This window comes from Struthio camelus, chromosome 22, assembly GCF_040807025.1.
Source record: "Struthio camelus isolate bStrCam1 chromosome 22, bStrCam1.hap1, whole genome shotgun sequence".
NCBI lineage: Eukaryota > Metazoa > Chordata > Aves > Struthioniformes > Struthionidae > Struthio > Struthio camelus.
Window position 1 is genome coordinate 1,347,304 of NC_090963.1, and position 22,656 is coordinate 1,369,959.

General features: G+C 60.7%; 1 protein-coding gene and 1 long non-coding RNA gene across 3 annotated transcripts in view; one reads left to right on the forward strand and one right to left on the reverse strand.

Moving 5' to 3' along the window:
• Positions 1 to 22,656, forward strand: part of PAFAH1B2 (platelet activating factor acetylhydrolase 1b catalytic subunit 2) — a 195,512-nt gene that overhangs the window by 26,446 nt on the left and 146,410 nt on the right. The window lies entirely within an intron of this gene.
• On the reverse strand, positions 1,550 to 6,485 carry LOC138061906 (uncharacterized). Of its 2 annotated transcripts, none has more exons than XR_011135904.1 (3): positions 6,076 to 6,485; positions 5,060 to 5,172; positions 1,550 to 1,685 (listed from the first exon to the last, which is right to left on the reverse strand). It is a non-coding gene; the product is annotated as an uncharacterized lncRNA (long non-coding RNA). The 2 variants fall into 2 exon arrangements; XR_011135903.1 differs by lacking the exon at positions 6,076 to 6,485 and adding an exon at positions 5,756 to 5,952.

Below are 22,656 nucleotides of genomic sequence, written 5' to 3' on the forward strand. Positions count from 1 at the left end.
ACACGGCTTTTACTGTTGAAGGTGGTGATATGGACAACTGGAAAACCTCCAGGAGGCTGCAGGGTCCCTTTTGCCCCTCTGCCCCACGGGAAGCGCCAGGAGGAGATGGCGCTGCCCGCGCCTTCAGCCCCGCTTCCCCTCCCTGCCCAGGCGGAGGCAGATGGGCCCTGGCGCGAACAGCCCTACGGCAGGGTGTGCAGGCCAGGAGCCCCTGCGAAAAGGGGGCGTTGCGGAGGCCAGCACTGTCCTCGCACGGGCACTGCGCGGCCAGCCGGCGCGCGGCTGGCGTCCCGGGAATTCGCCTCCCCCAGCCCCGGCCACAGGGCGCTGCCCCGGCGCTGCCCAAATGTTTCCTGCTGCGGCAGCGCCGGCCGGGGAAAGTCCCGGGCCAGCTGCCACCTCTGGCCTTGCTATGGACTAACCGTCCGCAAACTCTGGTCCCGCACAGGGCAGAGACACGGGAGAGGGAAATACTTGCTGATTCTTCCTGGCGGTGCTAAGATCCAGGTGGAGGCACAGCCGCTTCATCCCCACGACTCCGGTGACGTTGGCAGTGAAAACCCCGGCCCTTCGCTCCCTTTCCCAGGAGAGGCATCTGGCCCCGCAGCCCGGTGGCAGCCAGAAGGTCCCCATGCCCCAGAGCGTCTGGAGGACCCTGGTGCTGGGTCCACCACCCCCATTAACCCAGCGCCTGCCTCCCACACCGCTCTGCCCTTCCAGGAACCTGCCCTCTCTCTCTCTGTGCGAGAATCAATGAAATCCTCTAAAAGCTCATAACTCGGAGGTAATTATAAGAAGCATCAATTACCCAGCGATGTGGATTTCATGAATTCAATTAATTTGCATAGTGATCGATTCAGGCGGGTCCTCTCCAGGTCCCTGGAGAAAGTTAGGACATTGTTCTGCACACTATTGATTTTACAATGTAAAACCAAAGCACTCTCTCCTCTTATTCAGAGCTGCTCATTCAGCCATATTAACTTTCAGATCATTTATTTTTGTATGTCTTTCAACTCTGTTTGTTGCTATCACACAAATGCAGAGTATTACATTGTAGAGAATAATTGAATCAATACAGTCATGGTACTCTGGGTCTCCCAGACTCTCAGGAACGCGAGCTGGCAAGAGCCGGCAGAGAGGCTGAGAGGGTTTTTTTTAACCTTTCGTTATTAAAACGCTCATCTGGCTACATATTAACTTTCTGCACTGTGTGTTTGTTATTGTTTCGCCTGCACTGGAGTGGGAGATGCAGGCGCTTTGATGAATACACGGAGAGGCTCGTTTGGTTTCTCTGAGCATCTCTGCATCCTCAATTGAGATGCCATTGTTCGGCGTCCTCCGGCAGGGCTCCCGGCTAGGCAGCAGCAGACACCTCCTCGCCCCTCCGCCAGCCGCAGCGCACCGCCGCAGGGCCCAGCGCGCGGCCCCACGCTCTCGGGGCGCCCCGAAACGCGCCGAGAGCTGGCAGGCCGGCGCTGCGGGCGCAGCAGCTCCCCTCCGCGGCGGTGGCGGTGGCGGTGGCGGAGCCGAGGTGGCCCTCGGTGCCTCGCCGCCCTGCGGCTCTCGCGGCCAGCACCAGGCAGGAGGCGAGGCAGCGGCGCGGCAGAAGCAGCGCCTCTCGCATCTCAGCCCAGCCGGCCCTCCTTCCCTCTTGATTCTTCTCAGCTGCGAGCAGCCACCCACAACTAGAGGATGCAGAGAGAGGGGAAAAAAAAAAACCTTCAAATGAAAAGCCATCAAAAAAAAAAAAAGGAGAAAAGGATCCTCCTTCAGATTCAAATGGCTCTGAAAAGAGAGACAGTTTTTAATTTTGCTTCCCCTCCCATTGGGATATTAGACAGCTAAATAGCAGTGTGCCTGTTTCCTTCAGATAACCGGCTCCCAGTGAGCACCCTAATTGTCCCCGGCCCCTCTCCGCCGCTGCACGGAGCGGGTCATTCACTGCACCGTACACACAGCTAGGCACAAAGCCGCTCTCCAGGAGAAAATTCTCTTCTTATCTGAGAGCTGCACGAGGGCTGCCAGCGGCCCCTGCGCATTGCAGCTTTGCCGTTTGCTGGAGGAGGCCCCCAGGCAGCTCAGCACCGCAGCGCGAGGAAGCCCGGGCCCGGGCCCGAGCCCGTCTGGCCGCTTCGGGGCCGCGGGTGAGCGCGCCTCAAGAAACCAGCAAATCCTGCCGAGGTGCGCGGGCGGCGGAGGGACGAGGGGTGAAGAGCCGCGCCGCCCGCAGGCGCCCGCCGCAGCTCGGCGGCTGCCGGCCCGCCGCCCGGCTTGGCTGGGCGACGGGCTCCGTGCCGCGGGACAGCCGGGAGAGGAGCGGCCCCTCTGCCCGCAGCCGGCCGGGAGGCGTCGCGAGCAGCGCCAAGGGCAGCGGCGGGGCGCGGGGCGGCCGCGCGGCGCTCCTGCCCCGCCACCGCGCGCCCAGCCGGCTGCCAGGGCGCGCAGCCCCCCGGCACCGCGCCCGCCCACGGCCGCTCGCGGGCGACAAAGCATCTTTCAACCACTTTGGCATGTCTTCTGCAATATCCTCCAGCAAATCAAGCATCCCCTTCTTGGGATGTTTTCAATCTGTTTTATGTTGATTTTAATTAAAGAATTTGAAACTGAACAAACAGTTCGTAGCAGGTGGCCATACAAGTGTGAAATAAGCAAACTGTTTTATCTGCCACAAACTCCGCTAGTAAATTCCTTCAAATTAATCCCAGCCTTCGCAGGGCTGTTGATTCCGACTGAAACGCTGAGCAATTTGGACTCTGCCATTCTCTAAATATTTGCCTTCATTACAGCGTCAAGAGCAGGTGTGTCTGCGAGTGTGTGTCTAGACATTGATGCTATGGCACTCACAGCTCTGCCTTTCAGTCCCATTCGTTCAGGCCGCCTCCCCAGCCCGTGAAAGCAGCATGCTGGCGTTCCCGCTGTAAAAACACCCAAAACTACCTGTCGAGCTTGTGAGCGGCTGCTGCAGTCCTGCCGTAGAGGGGCTGCAGCGCGCGCCAGTGCCCGCCCCGGGCGACGGCTGTCCGCGGACGAGCCCTGGCCTCCTCCTCTTCCGGAGCCACCGAGGAGCGTGCCGTCCCCTCCGTCCCCTGGGGCCCGCGGCCGCCTGCCAAGGGCTCCCAACCCTCGGCGGGCCCCCCGGCCCGCGTCGCCCTCCGCGAGGGCCGCTCTCAGGGCTGCCGCGGGCTGGGGTGGCACAAGCTAGCGCAGCACCTGGTTTGGGCCCCGCGCCCCATCCGGCGCCTTTGGGAGCTCACGCTTTGCACTAAAGCAATTAGAAAGCCACGACTGCATGGCCACGGCAGCTGCTAGGCAGGACGAGAGGGCCGCGAGACCCCCCCGGGGAGTGCGCTGCAGGGCCCACGCCTCGCGCCAGCTCGGCGGCCAGCCCGGCGGCTCGAAGGGGAAGAGGCGGCCCCGCCGCCCCGCGGCCTCCCTCTGCACAACAGGCTTCTGCGGTGACCTTGACGGTACAAAGACAGTAAAGGCCCTTTATCGAGGTAGCAGGCCCCGCATATTGATAAGCCCCTGGGGAAGGGAGAAGTGAAGCACAGATGCCCACAAGCTTTTCTTCTTGCGAGGCTGCGTGGGAGACAGCTACAAAAAGAAAGAGAAAAAAGAAGGGAAGAGAAACATACACTCGCAGTCCTCTTCATCTCGCACTCCTGCCCTCTGTCAGAAATGTTACCAACGCCTGTGAAAGACCCAAGTTTTCCTACCTGGCAATATGACTTTTCTTGCCGAATCCGGAGGCGGCAGAGAGGAGCCGCGGGCTCGGACGATGCTCGAGGCCCGCCGGGTGCGGCGGAGCCCGTTGCCCCGTCCCGGACCCGCGGGTCGGGCGCCGCGCTGCCGCTTCACCGCCCGCCGGGGCGCTCCGGGCTCCTGCACAAGGCGCAGGCCCTCTCGCAGCCCTGCTGCCGCTGCCTCCCGAAAGGCCGGATCTCCGGCACCCGGCAGCGCCGGAGCCCGGGCGCAGCGAGCGGCTCGCGGGCTGGAGCCCGTCACGCTCGTGCCTCTGCGGTCGCCCCACCGCCAGCCGCGCGGGTGCTAATGCCGGTGAGCATCTGGCAAACGAACCTGCCGCAGGAGGACTAACACTTGCCTCTCCCTCCTCAGGTTGCATCCGACTGCCTCTCGCTCTTTTCCCCTGTGTGCCATTCACTGACACGTTTTGTTTTTTTTTCCAGTATTATTCTATTTCACTCCATTTACCCAAGCGGGAGGTCAGCAGAGCGCCATCCCGGTTCTTACTGAGTCGCGCTGGTCTTTGCAGGAACGGGCCCCCGGGGAGGGTTGGCAACGCCGGCCGGCGCGCCGGCCGGCCCAGAGGGCCTTTCGCCACGGCTCTTCGGAGGGGCTGCGATTTCTCCCCCCGCTCCTCGCTCCCGTTTCCACGGCAGTTGCAAACGTTGCCTTCTGCTGCGGACGGCGGGCCAGCAGGCTCCAGCCGCGCTGCCGCCCCGGCTCGGCTGGCCCGGGGCCCCGCGGCTCCGGCGGTGCCGGTGGACAGCAGCCCCGAGCAGCCCCCGAAGCGCCAAGCCCTCTCCCTCGCCCGCCCCTGCCCGCCCGCGGCAGCCTGGGCAGAGCCGGCGGCCGCGGAGCAGCCGTGCCGAGCCGGCGGGAGCGGGGCGGCAGCAGGGGACGGCGGCCCCGGGCCGGGGGCAGACAGCCGGCGCCCCGGGCTTGCCCGCCTACGAGCCAAACCAGCAAGGAGGAGGAAGGCTATCGACTTCCCGCCTTGCTCCTTTGGGGGGAGAGACAATTGTCCATCAGCTCCTTTTATTCCACTAATGTTCAGAGCATGTTTAACATCAGATCTATCCTGTTTGCCCTCCCTAACGACCCAGATCTGGGAAATCAGAGCAGCGCTCGTGGTCAGCCTTCGCTCACGGGAGCCTGCGTTCGCCTGTGCTAGCCAAGCTACCGAGATAATTACAAGATGTTCTGCTTCCCTGGGATTACGGTCGGTTTTTCTTCTCTCCCCCTCAATAAATATGGATGCACAGCTGCTGTTAAAAAAAAAACAACAACAAACATAAAAAAGGGGCAGACTCCCAACCTGTGCGCTTCCCTTCAGTTAGCCAGTCCCAGCGCTGCCTCCGTCCTCGATTCACAAAGTTGGAGCATGGGGTGTGTTGGGGTATTTTTCCCCCAAATACCGAGCTCAGGCGGCTGCGAAAACAAAACAATATTAACCCATGCATTGAGAGGCCGACAACATTGAACAGAAAATCACGCCCCGCCACCTGTGCGGCAGGCGCCCAGCCTCGCCGGGGACGCGCGCGCTGCAGCAGGGCAGCTCGGCGGCAGGCGCCCGGCGCGGGGGCACCGCCGCTTCCCAGCAGCCGCCGGCCGCCCCGCGGAGCCCAGCAGAGGCACCGGTGAAGGTGATGCCTCTGAAAGGATGCGCCGGGTTCAGGCGCAGGTGTAACAGCTCTCATGAAGGAATCGCTGGGCGATTGCTCAGCAGAACAGCTCCTCCTGGCCTTTAAGAGCTAGGATATGCTCTACTCCATATATTAATCTCCTAATCACTAAATTAATTTCCATCTCAGTTACAGCACATTCAGAGTCTATTAGTAAATCATGTCATAGCTGCTTAGCAACTTTTGTTGTAAGATTCCTATTAGATCATGTTTCAAACCGATGGAGACGGAACAGCCATTATCTTAATAAGTTACACATTAAAGCCAATACGGGAGGGAAGGGGAGAGCTCCCTGCTGCTCAGAGCGGCAGCGGCACCCGCGCACGCACCAGCCGCCAGCGGGCTCCGCCTGGTCTCCGGGCCGGTACTCCGGCAGACGCCCGCCCTCGCTCTCCGCGGGCCGCACCGCGCCTCCCGGGTCACGCGTCCAGATTTCGGCGCCTGTGTCACCCTCACGCCGGGCGGGAAAGCAGCGGCAGAGCGGACACCCGTCCCCGCCGGGCAGGCGCCACCGAGCGGGGCACGGCCGCGGTGCGATGCGGACCGCTTGCCGCCGCGGGGCCAGGCCCCCGCCACCCCGAGCCGGGGGCTCCCCGAGCGAGCGTGCCAGCCTGCAGCGGGGAGCCCCCGGGGCGCCGGCGCGCCTGACCTGCTCAGCTCCTGCCTCTCCCCGTAATTGTTATCCTTATTATCCTTGACGTCTGCAAGGAGCTGACGCTTCTCGGCAACGAGCCGCTGATGCCTGCCTGCTCGCTGAGCCCTCTGCTTTCCCTTGTCTCTCCAGGCGCCAGCGTCTCCCGGCTTTGTAACAGCCTCTCACGCCTCCCGGGAAACTAAGTCACGAACTAAAGCTGGCTGGGCTCCGACAGAGCTGGGTCGCTGCTGGGTGGGGAGCCGGCAAATCCCCTAATCCTGGCAGCAGGCATCTCCGGGGCTGGCGCCCGGCTCCCCCCCCCGGAGCCCGGGTCGGGGCGCCCGGCTGGCCCCAGCGGGAGGGAAGGGAAAAGCGTCTCAGAGCCACGGTGCAAACTCCGACCCGTAGCAGGGAGACGTGGGACCCTCCAGGCACAAGGAAGCAGCCGCTCTTCTGGCAGGTATTTAATTCCTCCCAGCCTAGTTCCTTTAAATAAAAAGTGACAGCCTCCCACACAGAGGTAAGGCAGGGCTCTGTTGTACCGGTGAAGGAATAAATAGCTGGTTATATATCCCCCAAATTCCTACTATTGCAGTGTTTGGGGAAGCGTCCTGATTTACTGCAGTGACACGGAGCCTGATCGGGAGGCTGAGCGCTGGCGGCGGCCGCCCGGGGCTGCATCTCAGCACGGGGCATGGGGCACGGGGCACGGGGCACGGGCAGAGCCCGTGCACCGCCGGCCGCAGTGCACCGCCTGCGTAAGGGCAGCAGAGGGGCGGCCGCTACACTGCATCGTGCCGCCCGGCGGGGAGGCGCCGCGCCGGTGGGGGTCATCCTCCCCAGCCACCGGGCACCGCGCTGCCGGGGAAGGGGGGGCAAAGACCAGCTTACTGCAACAGCACTGTTTTTGCTGCAAGAGCACTGCTTCTCGCCTGGGCTCCAAAGCGGTACTTGGGCACGTTTCTGCCTTCAGCAGCCCCCAAAGCATTAAGGCCGTGGAAGTGAGCGTGGGTTTTGCTGCCGCAACACGGAAAGCTTCCCTTTGCTGAAGCAATACAAAAAAAGCCCTCGTTTTGAAACACTGGGAGGGCTTTGTTTTAGCTTTCCACTTCTGACACTTTTTTGAGAGGAGCTGAGTTGCCCTCGCTCACATACTCAGTCCACGGCCAAGCTTCAAATGACAGCCAAGGGCTGCAAGCCCCGGCGCCTTGCTCCAGGCGCCGGCCCGCCGCGGGCGCAGGACGCTATCCAACGCAATCACGGCACACTTATTGCACTGTGACACTGCCTCCACACAGCAATCATACAGGTTCCCATTTCCATTTATAATTCCTCCTTTCATTGCAATAAACATAATTCATATTCCACCCCATGCCACGCAGTAGCTCCAGACAAACCAAACGGGGAGGCGGGTAGCGGGCCGCGTTTGCTCGTCCGTCTCCTGGGGACGAGCCTTTGGCAAGAGCTGTCTTTGAACCTCGCATCAGAGCGGCTGAGCACATTGTGGGGACGCTGGCTGTTCCCCACGCAGCGGCGGCTGCCAGGTCGTGCTGGCGCGCGCCCGCGAGCCCGGCCGGCCGGCAGCCAGCGGCAGCGCGCTCCGATGCGCGCCCATCCCCGTGGTGCTGCGGCGGCGCGGCGGCGCGCTGCCTCTCCTGAAGCCCAGGCTGAACCGGCTCCCCGCTGGGGTTCGTTTCAGAGCCGGGGGCTGCCGTTACGGGGAGAAAACACGTAACGGTTTGCTCGCTCATGTGTACACCGGTGTTCGGCAAACCTCCCAGCTCCTTCCCGGCACCGCTGCTCCGGGGCCCGTCAGACCCTGCAGACCTTTGCCCACCCGCGCGAACAGATCCTGCGCGCAGCTGCCCGACCTGCACCGAGCCCGGGCAGCCTGCAGCACGCCAGACCCCCCCCCGCCAGCTGCAGGGAACCACGCGGGCGCAGCCAGGTACCAGATGTGCCCACGGAGCCGGGGCCGCGGGGTTCGGCTGGCAGCTGCCTGCTGCAGCTCGCTGCCGCCATCCAGCCTCCTGCCCGCCTCGCCGTGCCGCGCGCCGACTCCTCCAGCTCATTGGCGTGAAATTTAATTTGCAGCAATCAGCTGGAGGTGAGGCAGGCGCAGAATTAACTCGAGGTAAGCGTCTCGCGTCCTCCCAGCTCCCCCTGGCCTTGCCGGGCGGCAGGAGGGGCGTGTTGGCCGGGGAGCGCAGCCGAAACCGCGTCGCAGTCCCGCGCGCCGTGCGGTTATTTGAGGACTTGTCGGGGCTGTGCCTGGGGACGCAGGAGTTTTAAGAACCTGCCGCATTTCTCTTGTCTTGTTATAAAAGCTGCGTAAAGGGTGAGTTATGGCGTGGCTGGATGCACACATATTCTGATAAGGAAGAATAATAACTTGTCAAAGATATATATGATATGTGTTTTCTTTCCAGACAGAATATATATTGGGATAATTCATCAACTCGCCTGGCACTGGCCAGAAGAGAGAAAGAGGAGGAAAAAAGATTCATAATAAAAAGCAGCCAACACAGAAAAATCCCTTTGCATTTAGTGCTTTCTTCCCACCGCATCCGTCCGCTGTGCACTGCGCCTGTGAGGGACCCTCCAGCTGCTCGGGCGCGTGTAGCTCGCCTCAGCCAGCCGAGGCGCCCCGCTGCCCAAAGCCGCCTGCCGACGGGCAGAGCAGAGGCACCACGGGACGGGACGGGACGGGACGGGACGGGACGGGACGGGACGGTCCCCTGCTCCGCGGGTGCCCCTCGTGCAGCGGCACCACGACTGTCCTCTCCCTCCCCAGGCGGGGCATGCGCTTACGCCGGTCAGCATTAACGGGGCCCAGTGCCTCTCCCGGAGGTGCGCGGGGCCCCCCGCACAGCTTGCGCCAAACTGCAGCTGGTTTCCAAGGCTGTGTCGGAAGGTGGAGCGTTAGCAAGCGCAGCACGAGGCACAAAGCAAAACAGAAAGCCCGACTTGCTTTGCAGTGACTAACTAAACCCTTTAATAAGCTGCTTTCGGGCCCCATCCGAAAGCATCCACCAGCACAGCAATGTGTTCATCTCCCACATGAAAGCGCTCGATGCGCCACTGATGTCTGAGATTTGGCCCCGGAAATCAAACTCGTTTTATTTCCCTTCCTACCCATCTTTGTTGTTTTGAAAAAGAAAGATCCCATCCTTTGCAGCGGGGAGTGAGCTTTTCCCCTTGATGCGCCCATCACCGCACCGCTGCTAATAACAGCAGCTGTGACAGCGCCGGAGCAGCGAGCAAATTACCCAGCCCCGGGACACAGCCCTGGCCGGCCCCAGCCCCGGGGCCCGCGTGCTGCAACGCCGCTGCGAGTCACCCGACGCACCGACGTTTCGCGGGCCGTCAGCGCGAGAGCACTGCTCGCCGCTAGCAGCGCCCCGGGCTGCTTTTTGGGTGACCTATTTCTGTCTCCTCCTGGAATTCCCCAAACTTTTCTCCTCTCCGTCACCGAAACGCAGCCGGCTCCGAGTTCGCAAGGGAACAGCTCCATTCTCTGGCGTAACAGAGGAATACCCTGTCCGCCGGCACCGCACGGGGGAATTTAGGGAGCAGGAGACTTGCTTTGCTTTAAAGGAGTCGCACGTCTTGCTCTGCCCGCAGCTCAGGCGGAGGCAAAGCCGGTGCCGTCTGCTAAAGACCCCGCGACTGGTCGGAAACCAGGCGGAGGTTTTCCCTTTCCCGGGGTAGTCGAGCGACCTGGAGCAAGGCGGCTGGCTCGGCTTTTGCATACCCCGCCGGTCAGCCGTGTCTCTAGCCCCCACCCCATCCACCGCCTCCCGGGACAGCTGAAGGGGGAAAAGCTTAGAAAGGAGCACAGACGGGGCGGCCGCGGGAGCAGGGACCGCGCCGCAGGCAGCACCCGTGCTGCAGCGGGCGCCTGCCGGGGCGGAGGTTCCCGCAGCAGGTCCCCGTGTTTATCCCGACGGCGCCTTGCGAGACAACACCGGCTGTACCGTACCAAGCCAAGCGTCGCCCCAGCGGTCCCTCCCGCGAGAGGAGAAAAGAGAGCTTCCCCAGGCGTCGTCGGGCCCTCCTGCCGCTCCCAAAGCGGCCTCCTGCAGCACCCTCTGCCACGCGCGCCGCTGGGCCTGGCCTTTGCCTAGCCGTTGCTTCTTCTGTGCGATTTCCCGACGGGAAGCAACGCACCTCCCTGACATCATCTGCCCAGGCGGGCTGCTACTTCCGCGAACATATGCAGAAATATATAGATCTATCCATCAGCAATTACCTGCTCCCAAAACTGGGCACCTGCTAATTATTTTCAAACAGCCAGATGGTGCAGTCCTGGAGCGCTCGCCACAGGCGCACACGCGCGCGCCCACAAAAAACGGCCAGATTTCCCTCCGATGAGCTAAGGGATTAGAAGTAAAGCTCCTCGCCAATTAATTGGTAATTACTTTGTTTGAAAAAGAAACATTCCGGTAAATAAAAGCCGTTGCAATCCAGCGCGATGTGCAGCAGGCACTAGGAGAAGAGCTAAGGCTGGGGGCGGCGTGGAGGCGCCCGTGCCCCAGGGCAGGGGACAGCGGCCGTCCCGCCGCGTCCCGGGCCCTGAACAGCCCGCAGGCCAACAGGCAGGCCCGCAAGCAGAGGCGCACCACAAGGAGGAATAAAACGTGAGCGACGGGAAGAAACAATCGTTTGAGCAAAAGTGTAAATATAAGTATCAAACGACTCTGACACCCCGCAGTATAACTCTGTCTAGGGCTGACACAAAACAAGTGGAACCGGTACAATTGGGAAAATTATTACATTTCTAATACACGACTCTGCTGTGCTTTCCCCCCGAGGATGTGTGCAGAACAAGCTGCTGAGAAACAGCAGGTTAAAAGTTGGCACATCCCTAACTCTTACGGGGACCACATAGCGCGGTAGAATAGATTTATAAAATGATTTGTCAACTGACAAGCAAAAATGTATTACCAATTTAGGACTGTGATTTGCCTGCAACTTTTTAATCCTTGAGTTGTTGCTGAATAGATTAAAGTGTCTGCTTTAATCCGTGCATTTAGATGGAAACAGAAATATTGCCGTCGCTTACTCTCTGGGCGCCCTGGACAGCGATGTCAGCGCCCGTCGCAGGGCCAGCGCGCCAAGGAGCGCCGCGTGGGAAAGGAGCGCCGCTCAAACCCCACCGCACTTCAGCGGGGACTTTTTCAACGCCCTTTTTTTTTAGCAGCCGCTTTCCGGTTGCGCGTTGCCCGCCTCGTTTGACTGTCTCACAGGTGGTAGTAGTGGCGCGGGAGCAGGCAGCTTTGCCAGCGACAGAGCGACGGGGCGTTGGTGCGCGTGCTGGCATCCTTCCCAGCCGCAGCTCAGGCCAGGCAATCTGCCTGCGGCCCGGAGCCCGTCGACGAGGACTCGAGGCGAGGGGCGCCGGGAGCCTGTTGCTGCCGTGAGCGCCGCAGCACTCATCTTACGGCTCCTGCAGCATCTCCTCCCCAGTCCTGGCGCCACCTCGCCGGGCCGTTCAGAGGGATTAGCAAGCTCTCCACCAGCCCGGGGCTGCCCGGGGACTTCTGCCGGCTGACGGCTGGGCAAGGTGCAGCAGAGCTGGCGAGGGGAGGCAGGCGCCCGGCAGGCTTGGGCCACAGCCACGGAGGCGCGCGCGGGAGGAGGATTTGGGCTGTAATCCCGTCTGTTCCCAGGACACGCTCGGCTGCTTGTGCCATCCTCCGCCGGCGTCTCGGAGCGGACTTCGCGCCTTTCAGCCGTGCTGGCAGAGCAAATCCTCCCTGCGCTGAGCCACCGCGCGGGGCTCCGGCTGCACGCCGCCGGCCTTTCCCTTCGCTCTGCTGCCGCGCGCTCCGCGCCCCCGGCTTCCCCTCGCCAATCGGCACGGCCTGCCAGCGTCAGGGCGTCCGGGCCAAAGGCACGAAGGACCGGCAAGGAGGGGCCGTCTGCTGCGGGTCGCTGCACTCGGGCAGGGAGCGAGGGTAACCCGCCTAGCAGGTCTCACTTGAGTGTCTCTGGTGCGTGGGACGGTCCCGAGCAAGCACGTTCAAACCGGGCGGTCGTGCCCCGGCTGCAGCACAGATGCTCCTCTGCCGCGGCCATGCCCAACCCGCCGCACCCCAGCCTCTCTCCCTCCTCGCCCCATCTCCTGCATCTAAACAGCCTCGGAAAGCAGGGGCCACCGGCGACTTTCCCGGCTTGGGTCCTTCTCCAGCTCTCTGCCCTTCTCCCCGCGGGGCGCTGGGACAATAGCTCTGCCTGGACGCAGGCATCACGCTGCAAAGCCTGCTCCGAAGCAAACGGCAAGCGCCAGGCCCTGTTTTCATTTATGTCATGAGGCCACAGGGCCGAGCATGGGCGAACAGTGGGATAAAGGCTCTGAGCAGCGCCAAAGTAATAGCAAAGGCAGACAAGATCTGCGGAAAACCGCTTACGGCAGCATGCAATTAGCACTCAGACAATACCCACAGAAATGTCACGGTGGCAGGGCGAGACATGGAATTACTCTGACATTTTATTTAGTGGGAATTTGTATGGATTTGCCAATGTTTTAATTAGAGCATAAAAGCACCTGGCTCAAGAGCTGCCTCAGCTGGAGGGTGCCACCTGTTAGGGGGTCACTTTTATTTGCCTCTCGCAAAAGGAAACCCTATCAGCAAATCGACACCGCTGGTATCGGAGCCCTGGGCTGCAGGACCGCCTGTCCCAAGGCGGGCCGGTGCCTACCGCCGCTCACGAGGGGCCACCGCGGCGCGGTGCTGCGCTGCAGCAGGGCCCCGCAGCTCGGCCGCCTCGCCTGGCCCTCCCCAGCCACGCGGGCGGGCAGCGGCACCTCCGCGACGAGCATCCGCGGCGCCGGCCGCGCTCCCGGCGCTTCCAGGCTGCAGGGAGGTACGAGCCCCGTCTCGCGGCGCTCACAATCTAGCGACGGGATGGCTCCCTGCATGTCTTTCCCAACCCTAATGGCGATTACGCTGCAAAGGCGCGCTCCAAGCATCTCCTCCTGAAACAATAAGCAGAGATCAATGTTCTGGGCAATTTTATGATGCAGAAATACGAAGCATAATTCAATTTTCAGCAGTGGAAACAAATGAATCTCTGTTTGCTTCCCTCTCATTTTTTCCCTCCTTCCAGCCCTCATTTGATACCGCTCCATGTGGCAACATCAAACAATCTTTGAATATTTTAGCTCCTGTAAAATATTTATGTCATAATGCAAGGAAGGAAATTGGTTGCTTCCAAGTCATGTAAACATATGCCTTCTAACAGCTGGATCCCTGGCAGCAGTTGCAAGGCGCAGAAGCGGCTGTACGACTGTCATGCTCGCAGGTATTTAAAACAAAATGATGCCTCCTCTGCCACTTACAGCATTTTCTACAGCACGCGAGCGCCTGCGGCTGCTGTGGGGGCTCGGCCGGCCCTGGCCCCGGCCCCAGCCCCGCGGCAGCCAGCTTCGCCTCGTCCACACGAAGGACGCCGAAACCCACCCAGCTGCTTGCTGGGGCTGCTCAGCGCACGCTCCGCTCCTGCACCTGCCGGTGCGGAGCAGGAAAACCGCCCGCGACCTCCGCCTCGGCCGGCGCCCGGCTGCGGGATGCCCGTCCCCAAACAATCCAGCTCTGCTTATCCCGTTCGCTTTAATCCTTCACTCAGCGGCACTAATTGATTGCTGGTCTGCTCAGCACGCTAAGATCCCGCTCAAAGCTTCGTGCTCCTGCCGGGCCACGCGGCCAGCCAGTTTCCTCCCGGTGCTCTCCGGGTGGCTCGTCGGGAAGCGCGGCAGCGGCCAAGGCCGTCGGCCGCCGCCGGCGCTGCTTCGCCTCAGCGGCCGCGGGGAACGGCAGGCCCGGAGGCATCACGGGACTCGTGCAAAACCCCAAACACCGGCGAGGGCCCGGGCATTTGGGCGGCAGCAGGTCTGTGCAGGGAAGGGCGTGCACGGCCCCTGCCCTCCAGCCAACTGGACGTTAACTGGGGACTGCCATTAAAATGTCACTGAGAAAATTACTAAGTTAAGGTAAACCACTTCCACGCGTCAAAAGCAAAGGCAATCAGTCCCAGGCATGTCCCCCTAGGAAATTATGTAGAGTAATTAATCAAAAAGCTAATGAGAAATGTGTTTTCTTTCCCAGCCTAACACCACATCATATTCTTATTAGCCAAGGTTATTACAATAGTAATCATGCATGCTCTGAGTTCAAATTGGGTTTTTTTGCTCCACTGCCACCAATTTAGAAACCCATTAATGGAAAAGATAAACCCTGATACACAAATCAGCCCTTTGTGTTTAGTCACCTGTCATGTGATAATCGCCGCATGTGACCTACAACCAGCGAACATATGTTTGCTGTTCCCCAATTAGAGGCCAGCCCCTGGCCGGCCGCGCTTCGGTTCAGCCACCGTCCATGCGTTAACCCCGGTGCTCTACACCACTCGCCCAGCCCAAACGGAGCAAACACGATTAGGAGCCGAAAACGCAGGCTGCGAGACCCAGCGACAGCGCGCATTCAACGGCACGGGCCGCGATTCGCTCAGCAACCTATTTAAGGGGCAATAAAGTACAGAAAACATCCCGTTTGCAGCACGGGAGTCCGTGATCGTTACTGCGGGAACCTCGGCTCCTGCGTTTGGTGGCTCCTACGGGTTTCCGTGCTGCTAGATTAATTTAGCGAAGGGTTTTCCATATAATCTCCTGGATTTTCACACTTTGCACACTGCTGGCTCCCCTCTCACATCTCTCCTGCGCTGCTCTTTTTTTTCCGCACTTGCAGGCAACCGCTTCTAGGGATGGGAACGGACTTTCAAACTTCAGAAATTTGTACCGACACACGTAAAGAGACGGAGATGCTGTGCTTTCACAGCGGTTGATAAGGGTTTAGTCCTGGCCGTGTCTCAGCAGAGCCATTGGGCGCTCAACACTTCAGCAAATCTGGCCTGTTTATTTAGATGCCTTTAAGTGGGATCTTAGTTCTTCTGCAAATCTAGCTGTAAGTGGGTAATTTGCTTGCTATTACGGGCTCCCCTCCACCCACCACCGGGAGAACAAGCATCTGCCAGTCTTTCCTGACCTAAAGCGCACAGTCAGCAGCCCAGGGAAGGGAAAACATCTCTGCTTAATATTCAGCATTAAATAATTCAGCCCCCCACAGAGAGACCAGGGAGAAGAATGAGTCTGACAAAAAATGTAGAGATTTCCTATGCCGTGTTAAAAATGCATTGACCTGATTAGTTAGCTCAAGGGATACTGAGCCAAGGTGGATCGGAGCGGGGAAACTCAGAGCCTCACAGCAGCAGCAGAAGCACAGAGGGCCTTGCTGGGGCAAATAAAGCTCTCCAGCGTGGCGGCTTTGCATGCATTTTATATGCAGCCTGGAGTGACAATTCCCTTTGAGCGGCTGGCGGGCGGGAGAGGCGTCCCAGCCCCTGCGGCGGGGGGCAGCGGGACGCGCACAGCGCTGCAAGAGACCTCTGCTCACCAGCAAGACACGGGCTGTGCCGGGAAACGCGGAGCGGGGAGGGAGCGGCGAGGAGAGGCCAAGCGCCGCCTGCAAGCCCTGCGGCTCCAGGCGGCTGCGCCGGCCGGGGGCCGCGCTCTGCTGTGAAGGCAGCCCCGCTCGGCACGCCTCGCGCAAGCGGCCTCAGGCGCCTTGCTTGCCCCCTCCGCCTCCCCTTGCCGCCCGCCACGCCGCTTAGGGAGCCAGCGCCACCTCCCCGGCGCAGGGCAGCTGCTCCTTCGGAGCTGCCTGGAGGAGCTGGCGGGCAGCGCCCGGGCTGCCTGCCTCAGACGCACCCGCAGATAAGCCGGTAAAAACATCACCGTCAAAACGCGCCAAAGAGGAGCTGACGAAACGCAATAAACTCCCTCCTAGTCTGCTAACTGCGAAACCTCCAGGCATAACGTTTTGCTGGCATCCCAGCGAGCGCGCGAGGAGCAAAGCCAGAGGCGAAGCGCGCCTCTATGCCGAGCACAACAGCAGAAGCTGCAGCAGGAGAAGCAGCCCAGTGCCTCTAACGCCCCTCCCGGACCTGGGCTTCGTTCAGGCTGAAGCCCACTCCCTGGCGCCTCTCTGCAGCTGCGAGCTGCTATCTCCGTCGGCAAGGGGGCAGAAACGGGCCAGCAGCCGGGCAAAGCACCGCAACGAGGGCGCAGGGCGGCCGGAGGCCCGCGCCGGCTGCCAGCCCCTTCGCGTCGGGGAGGCACCGCGGGCAGGGCTCTCGGCAGGAGCAGCGCCGCAGCCGGGCACCCCGGGCTCCCCAGCCGGCGCTGCGGCGCTGCCGGTGCCGCGGAAGCGGTGGCAAAGCCCCGGTGCCCGCTCGGTCGCGGGCACTCGGCAAACCCAGGCGCTTCTCCGCATTGAGGCCTTTAGCAAGAAATCTATTAGCCGGCAATTACGTGCAGGCTAGAACATTACAATTTTATTACGGCCATAAAGCACTCCACAATTATAATCTGTAATTTCTGTTGTAGGGCGTTTGCCATTAGAGCAACACCTGATTGAGAGCGCTGCAGCGGCTCGGCCCGGAGGACCGGGGCAGCCGCCCGTCCCTCGGCCCCGGGCAGGCGGGGGGTCCCTTCGCGCCCGCCCGTCTTGGCCAGCGATACGGGGAGCCAGCGGCACCGGCGCACGCGGGGCCGTGCCGGGCGGCTCTGCGTAGCCCAGGCTCTGCAGCGTGAGAGGCACCGTGGGAAATGCCAAAACGCGCCTGCACGCACCTGCACCCTGGCGGGGCACCCGGGCCGGCTCCTGCTCCTGCTCCCCGCAGGGAAGGCGCAGAGGCCAGGCTCGCCCCGCGCAATCCTATAATCTCCTGCCCCCAAAACGCGGCCTCGCTGCCATCGTGCCGCAGCGCCAGGGAGCGTCCTGCCAGGTGGCGTGAGTCCTCCAGTTCTCAGCCCTGCCCACCTACCCTCCTCTGAAGGGGAGCCCAGGACGGAGGGCTGCTGAGCGGGGCTGGCTTGGCTGGCGAAGTTACAGTTTCCGAAGTTACTCTGAAATGAATATGGATGCGCATCTGTCTCCGCTTAGGTGTAACAAATTGTTAGAGGCTGTGTTAAATTACCCCGAAACTGCGTCCACCGCTGACATCCCAACTCCCACGGGCATGCACCAGCCCTGGCCTGGATCCACCAGGAGATGCTCCACGGCCTGGAGAAAAGAAAAAAAAAACACTGCAGATTTTGATTTGTTGTCATTACGGAGCAGATAAAATCCCTCACCGCCTCTTTCCCCGGTGGGAAACGACTTGCCGGGCGCAGCAGAGGCAGGCTCCGCAGCGGGAGCGGGGAGGCCCAGCTGCCGCCCCCCGAAACCCCTCTTGCCGTTGCCCGTGTCGGCAGGCGCGTCACACGCTACGCAGGTTTCAGCCGCGGGGGCACGCGGGGTGACCGCGGCCCCGCGCTGGGGAAGCCGCGGCTGGCGGCGGCGGCAGCTCCCGCCAGCTTCTCCCGCTGCGCCGTCGCAGCGGAGCGGAGACAGAGCCGGGAGCCCTCCTAGTGCCTTGCTCGAACCACTCGATAACGCATCTTAAATGTGTTTATTTCCATCCAGGCTGCTTTTTAATTTGATTATTTATCTCCCGTTTAGCCTTTGACAGATCAAAGGCTCGGCGGAGGGGAAGCAGAGCTGGGCCGCGCATGAGAATGAGCCCGGCTACATAATTAATTAACATAAAACAGTTTCATTAAGAGATGGCGTTACGCGGCTGTTTGTCTTAAAAATTTCAGCCGCGTACAGAGGACAAGTTAAACCAGATCTTCCGATGCGGGCGGCTCGCGGAGCGGTGCGGCCGCCCGCCCCTGCCGCGGATCGCCCGCTGCGCGGGCGCCAGCGCAGCCCGACCGAGCGCCGCCCGGGCTGCCGGCCCCGCTCCGGGCAGAAAAAACACGGCCAGAAGTTCGGGAGGCCGCGCCGCCATCCTGTCACTCCATCCCTCTTCTTTAACTGTGTGCAACGTCTCCTATCGTTGATTATTAATCTGTTTTTAATTCTATTAAGAGATGGCCAGGAGAAAGAGTATCAATTTTAGATTAACAAGGTTATTAGCACTTAATTATGTGAGGTGTCTTTGTAATTGAAAAGGAAAAGAGGAAGCGCCATAAATATCCCCAGACTCTAAGCTCCTCGGGGTTTGCGGGTGGCTCTTTTTGTTCACAAGGATATGGAACCATAAATATTAAATATCTTGTAAAAAAAAAAAAAATTACAAGGGAGAGAGAGGATGCCCTCTGGATATTCCAGCGCTGAATGTTCTTGCATTTACAAATATTCATTAACTGGGATCTGCAAAGTTATTTCCACCAAGACCGAGAGAACGAGCAGGAGAGAGGTTACTGAAAAAAATAGAGTCTAGAGTAAATATTATTAGTAATTTTTATCTCTGCATGTCCCTAATTATTCCATAATTAGGAAAAGTGCACAGATGCATATACAATCACTAACCTGTCAGTCTTATTGATTTTCATTCCTGGCCCTGCTGCCAGCCAAGGGACGGAGCCAGCTCTTGAAGCCTTGATTCCCCCAAGGGAAACGGGCCGCTTGGAAAGCGGGCGGCGCGGGCGACCCCGCAGAGCGGCCTGGGGGCGCCCCCCCCTCCAGCCCGTGCCCCCGCGCGCCCCCGTCCCAGCCGGCAGGCCCGGCAGCAGCGCCTGGCCCCGTCTCGCTGGCGAGAGCCGCGCGGCCTCCCCTGCGCGGCCGCCGCTCAGCCCCTCGCCCGCGTCCCCCGCTGAAAGCCCAGGACAATTTATGAAGCCACCAGGCTTCGCCGAGTGCCAGCGACTTGGAGCCACCGCCATTTAGAGAAAAATTAAAATGACAAATCTTGGCCTCCTTTTAATTAAAAAATAACAGGCGATCTCAGCAGGAAACAGTTACAATGACGTGCCACTTGCCAGAACCCGCTTTATTGGAGCTATTAAAAAAAAAAAAAGGGGGGGCCTGACAGCTGGGAGAAGCCACATTCACCTCCATCGATCCTTGCTGACAAACGTCTGCCCTACGGGCGTAAAAGGAGACAGAGCTGCGGGCGACCTTCCAGCAGAGGAAGGGCCCTTCTCCGGCTCTTCCCTCGTTCGGGAGGGTTTCGTGTCGCCGGCAGTTCCCGCTCCGGCCGGGCTGCGGAGGCGGCTGGACCCTGCACCCTCGGCAGGGAGCGGGTGCCGGGACCGCTCGGAGGCGGCGGCTGGCGCCAGGGCCGGCCGGCTGCCTCCCGCCTCCCCACGCTCTCCAAGCGTGGACGGTCCTCGTCACGGGGCTCCACCGGGGCCCATCGCCGCGGCCCTTGCCGGCCTCGGCCGAGCAGCGGCGTTTGGCGCCGCTAACGCCGCCGCCAGCCCGGGAAGGCTGCCGACAGCCAGGAGAGTTTGGTACCCCGTTTAACTTCCCTGCCGCCCGCAGCCGAGTCCGTAATTGCCGAGCATCTGCTCAAAGGAGTCGTACAAGGAAACGACTGATAACCGCACAGCTTACAAGGGAGCGCAGGATACTAGGAAGGACAGTGATTGATCTGAAGAGGAAGCCAGGCAGACAGGGCCGGCCGCCGCCGGGAGCGCGCAGCCCCAGGGAGCACCGCGCCAGCCTTCACCTATTCCGAGGAGTTTCTCTTAACTAATATTAACATCCGGCACCGCCCAGATAAGAGCACAGGCATGGCACGCCGCAGGGTTCAGGGGAACTTATAACTGTTGGGAACCAGGCAGGTACAGAGGTTCTCAGGTAAATTACAGCATCTGTGAGGAACAATCTTCATCTGTTCCTCCGTGTGAAACATTTATAGGCATATATATTTCTGTCTTCTGCAAACCTGCCCCATTCATCTGCAAAAATAGAACAGCTGAGTACTTCTGCAGCTTTCTGCTCATTTGTAAGGATCTTCAGACAATCTCTTTCCCATTGTAACACGCTTTGTCTGCTTACTCCTGTGCTCCTGGAGATACCTTTCTCCCCGAAGCAGCCAGCGCAGCGCGCGCCCTGCCCAGGATGCCTCCCACAGCCGCCCTGGCACGCGGCTGCTCGGCCGTGCCGGGCAGCAGCAACCTCGCGGGGGCATTATCCGGCAAAACCACCCAGGCGGGCCAGAGAGGCGCAGGTAGCCACAAAGCGAATCACAAAGGACATTTAGCAAAGCGCGATGGAGAAGAGGGCACCTGCTGGCGGCTCAGGAGAGCTGGGCCACGTTACCTGCTCTGCCCCAAACTCCCCGACTTCAGCGTGCAACGCCTCTGACGTCTGCCCCCTCTCTCCTCCCTGCACCACGTCCCGCACGGAGCGGCTTTTCCCCGTGCCCTGATGCTGCAGGAAGAACAAACTCAGGAGAGGCGACAAAGCAGGCCCTGCCGTGCAGAGGCTGCGCACGCTGCATCCATGGAGCAGCACGGCTTATTCGCCCGTCCCAAAAACATCACCTGCCAGACCGGCAGCACCAAAGGCCCAGCAAGCCGGGGCGAGCAGCGCGCCGTCGCTTCGCCCCGCCGCGAAGGGCTGGCTCGGGCACAACCTCGCGGGGAAGGAACGGCTGCCCATCGCACCGGGGCAGATGCGGTCGGGCTTCCTCCCGGCGTCCGGCGCGGAGGAGAGGCGGGCAGCGGCGCGTCCCCTGCCCAGGCGCCACGGGCAAACCGTCCCACGAGTGGGCAGGGGTCGTGGGGGGAGGTGTCACACACCACGAATTAAGCTCTTTATCTTAACTAAACGCATTACCGATGAGCTCATCAACAAAAAATCTAATTATTATGTGTGAGGCCAAGCTTAATTGCTTGTCCTTGACATGAATAATGCGCCACGTAAGCCTATTAGCCAGTGTAAGCCTATTATTATTATTATCATGCTCACTGTCAAAAGTATAAAAGTAAAACAGTCGAACAGGGGAAAAAAATAATGTTATGCAATTAGCAGCAAAATGCCAGACAAACAAGCTCATTAATTCTTAGAGCGAGCAAGCTCCACCAGTAATCATTAAACGCCCATGTGGGGGCCAGTCGGGGTGATGCCCGCTCCGCACGGCGCGGGCTGCCTCCGTGCCACCCTCCGGCGTCACCGCTGCCGTGGGCAGAGGCGGCCACGGCGCAGGAGGCCGAGCTGAGCCCTGTCCCGATCCCTCCCCGCGCGCCCAGGATTCGCCCCCGCGCTCGCCGTGGGCCACGGGCCCTCGGGGGAGCCCGCAAGGGGGGCGAGCCCCACGAAAGGGGCCTCTTCACAAAGTTTCTTGAACAGAGTTGAGAGCCGGGAGCTGGATTCAATCAAAGTTCGAGCTCCCTCCTGGCAAGCCCGGCGGCCAGGCTGGCACTTCTCTCCCGTCATCCGAAACCAAGCGCTGGCCCGCGCCGACCCTCGACCTCCCCCAAATGCTGCTTGGCTCCTCCACATCATTTGCTAATTAAATCCCACTAATGAGAAAATCAGGATGCAGGAGCTGGCTGAGCAACGTTGCCTCCCGCACACACACTCCTCACGGACTTATCACTAGTCACAGGATGTTTACAATAATTTTTAATTTGTGCAATTATTAATCATTTTTCTATCTGCCTAATTTGCATAATAATTACTCTGCTCGGTGTTTGCCATGACTGCGAATGACAGTGTTTTAAATTAAATTAAGATTTTAATATTCCTTCTTCTAGTTAAAGCTAATCAAAGTTCCCTTTTAACGCCAAGACCAGGGCTGTTGTCCTTCCAGAAACAATAATAAAGAGATCCGCTTCCCAGTGTCATTTGCTTTATCTCCTTCGCCCCTCTCATCCCAGAGGATCCCAGAGCATTTACTGATCCCTCCGCTGCCAAAACCACTCAAGCGCAGCCACATCTGGGGCAGGGCAGCCACGGCAAAGCAGGACGCAGGCCAAGGGCGCTGGGACAAACCTGCCTCCCTCCGCCCCGACCCACGCACGCGGGAGCGTGCATAGACAGGATGCGCGAGGAAGAGGAAGGCGTACGAGGGTCAGCTTGCCGAGACCCGGGGCCGGGCTCTGACGCGGCAGGGGGACGCGGAGCGCACCCCTGCAGCGCCCCTGCGCCAGGCTGCGGGATGAGCTGGGCTGGCCCCCGGGCGCCTCCCTGGCTCCCCAGGCCCCCGGGAAGTGCCAGCCCTTCCATCACTGGTATGGCAGCACCCTCTGCCGGCTAACACGGCCCGCCTCGGGGTGGTGGCACCCATCCTCACCCCCAGCCAGAGCCACAGGCTGACTCTGGGCCCAGCCCCAGCAGGAACCTGCTTAGACTGCCCACCTGCACCAGGGTGTGCTGCCAGCTCTGCTCCGTTTCTGCGTCCTGAGCCCCAGGGGCACGGCAGGGAAGGAAGGAAGCTAAGCAGGTCACAGGAGAGCGGAGCGTGCATCCTCCCCAGAGCAGCTCCTGGGGTTAGGGACGTGCTGCAGTCCCCTCCGAGGGCGAAGGGCAGCGAGTGAGCAATGAAGCTGCCCAGCGTGGCAGCCCTGGAGCCCTTGAGGATGGCTCCCAGAGCCTGCACGGCCCCTGAGGCTCACCTGCTCCCGCAGGGCAGCCCTGCGGCCACCCTGCAGCCGCAGGCACCGCTGCTCCCAGCCAAGGGCAGGGCTGCACCCCAACCATCCCTGTTCTCCGCTCTGTTCTCCTCCACCACGGCCCAAGCCACCCCCATCCTCCA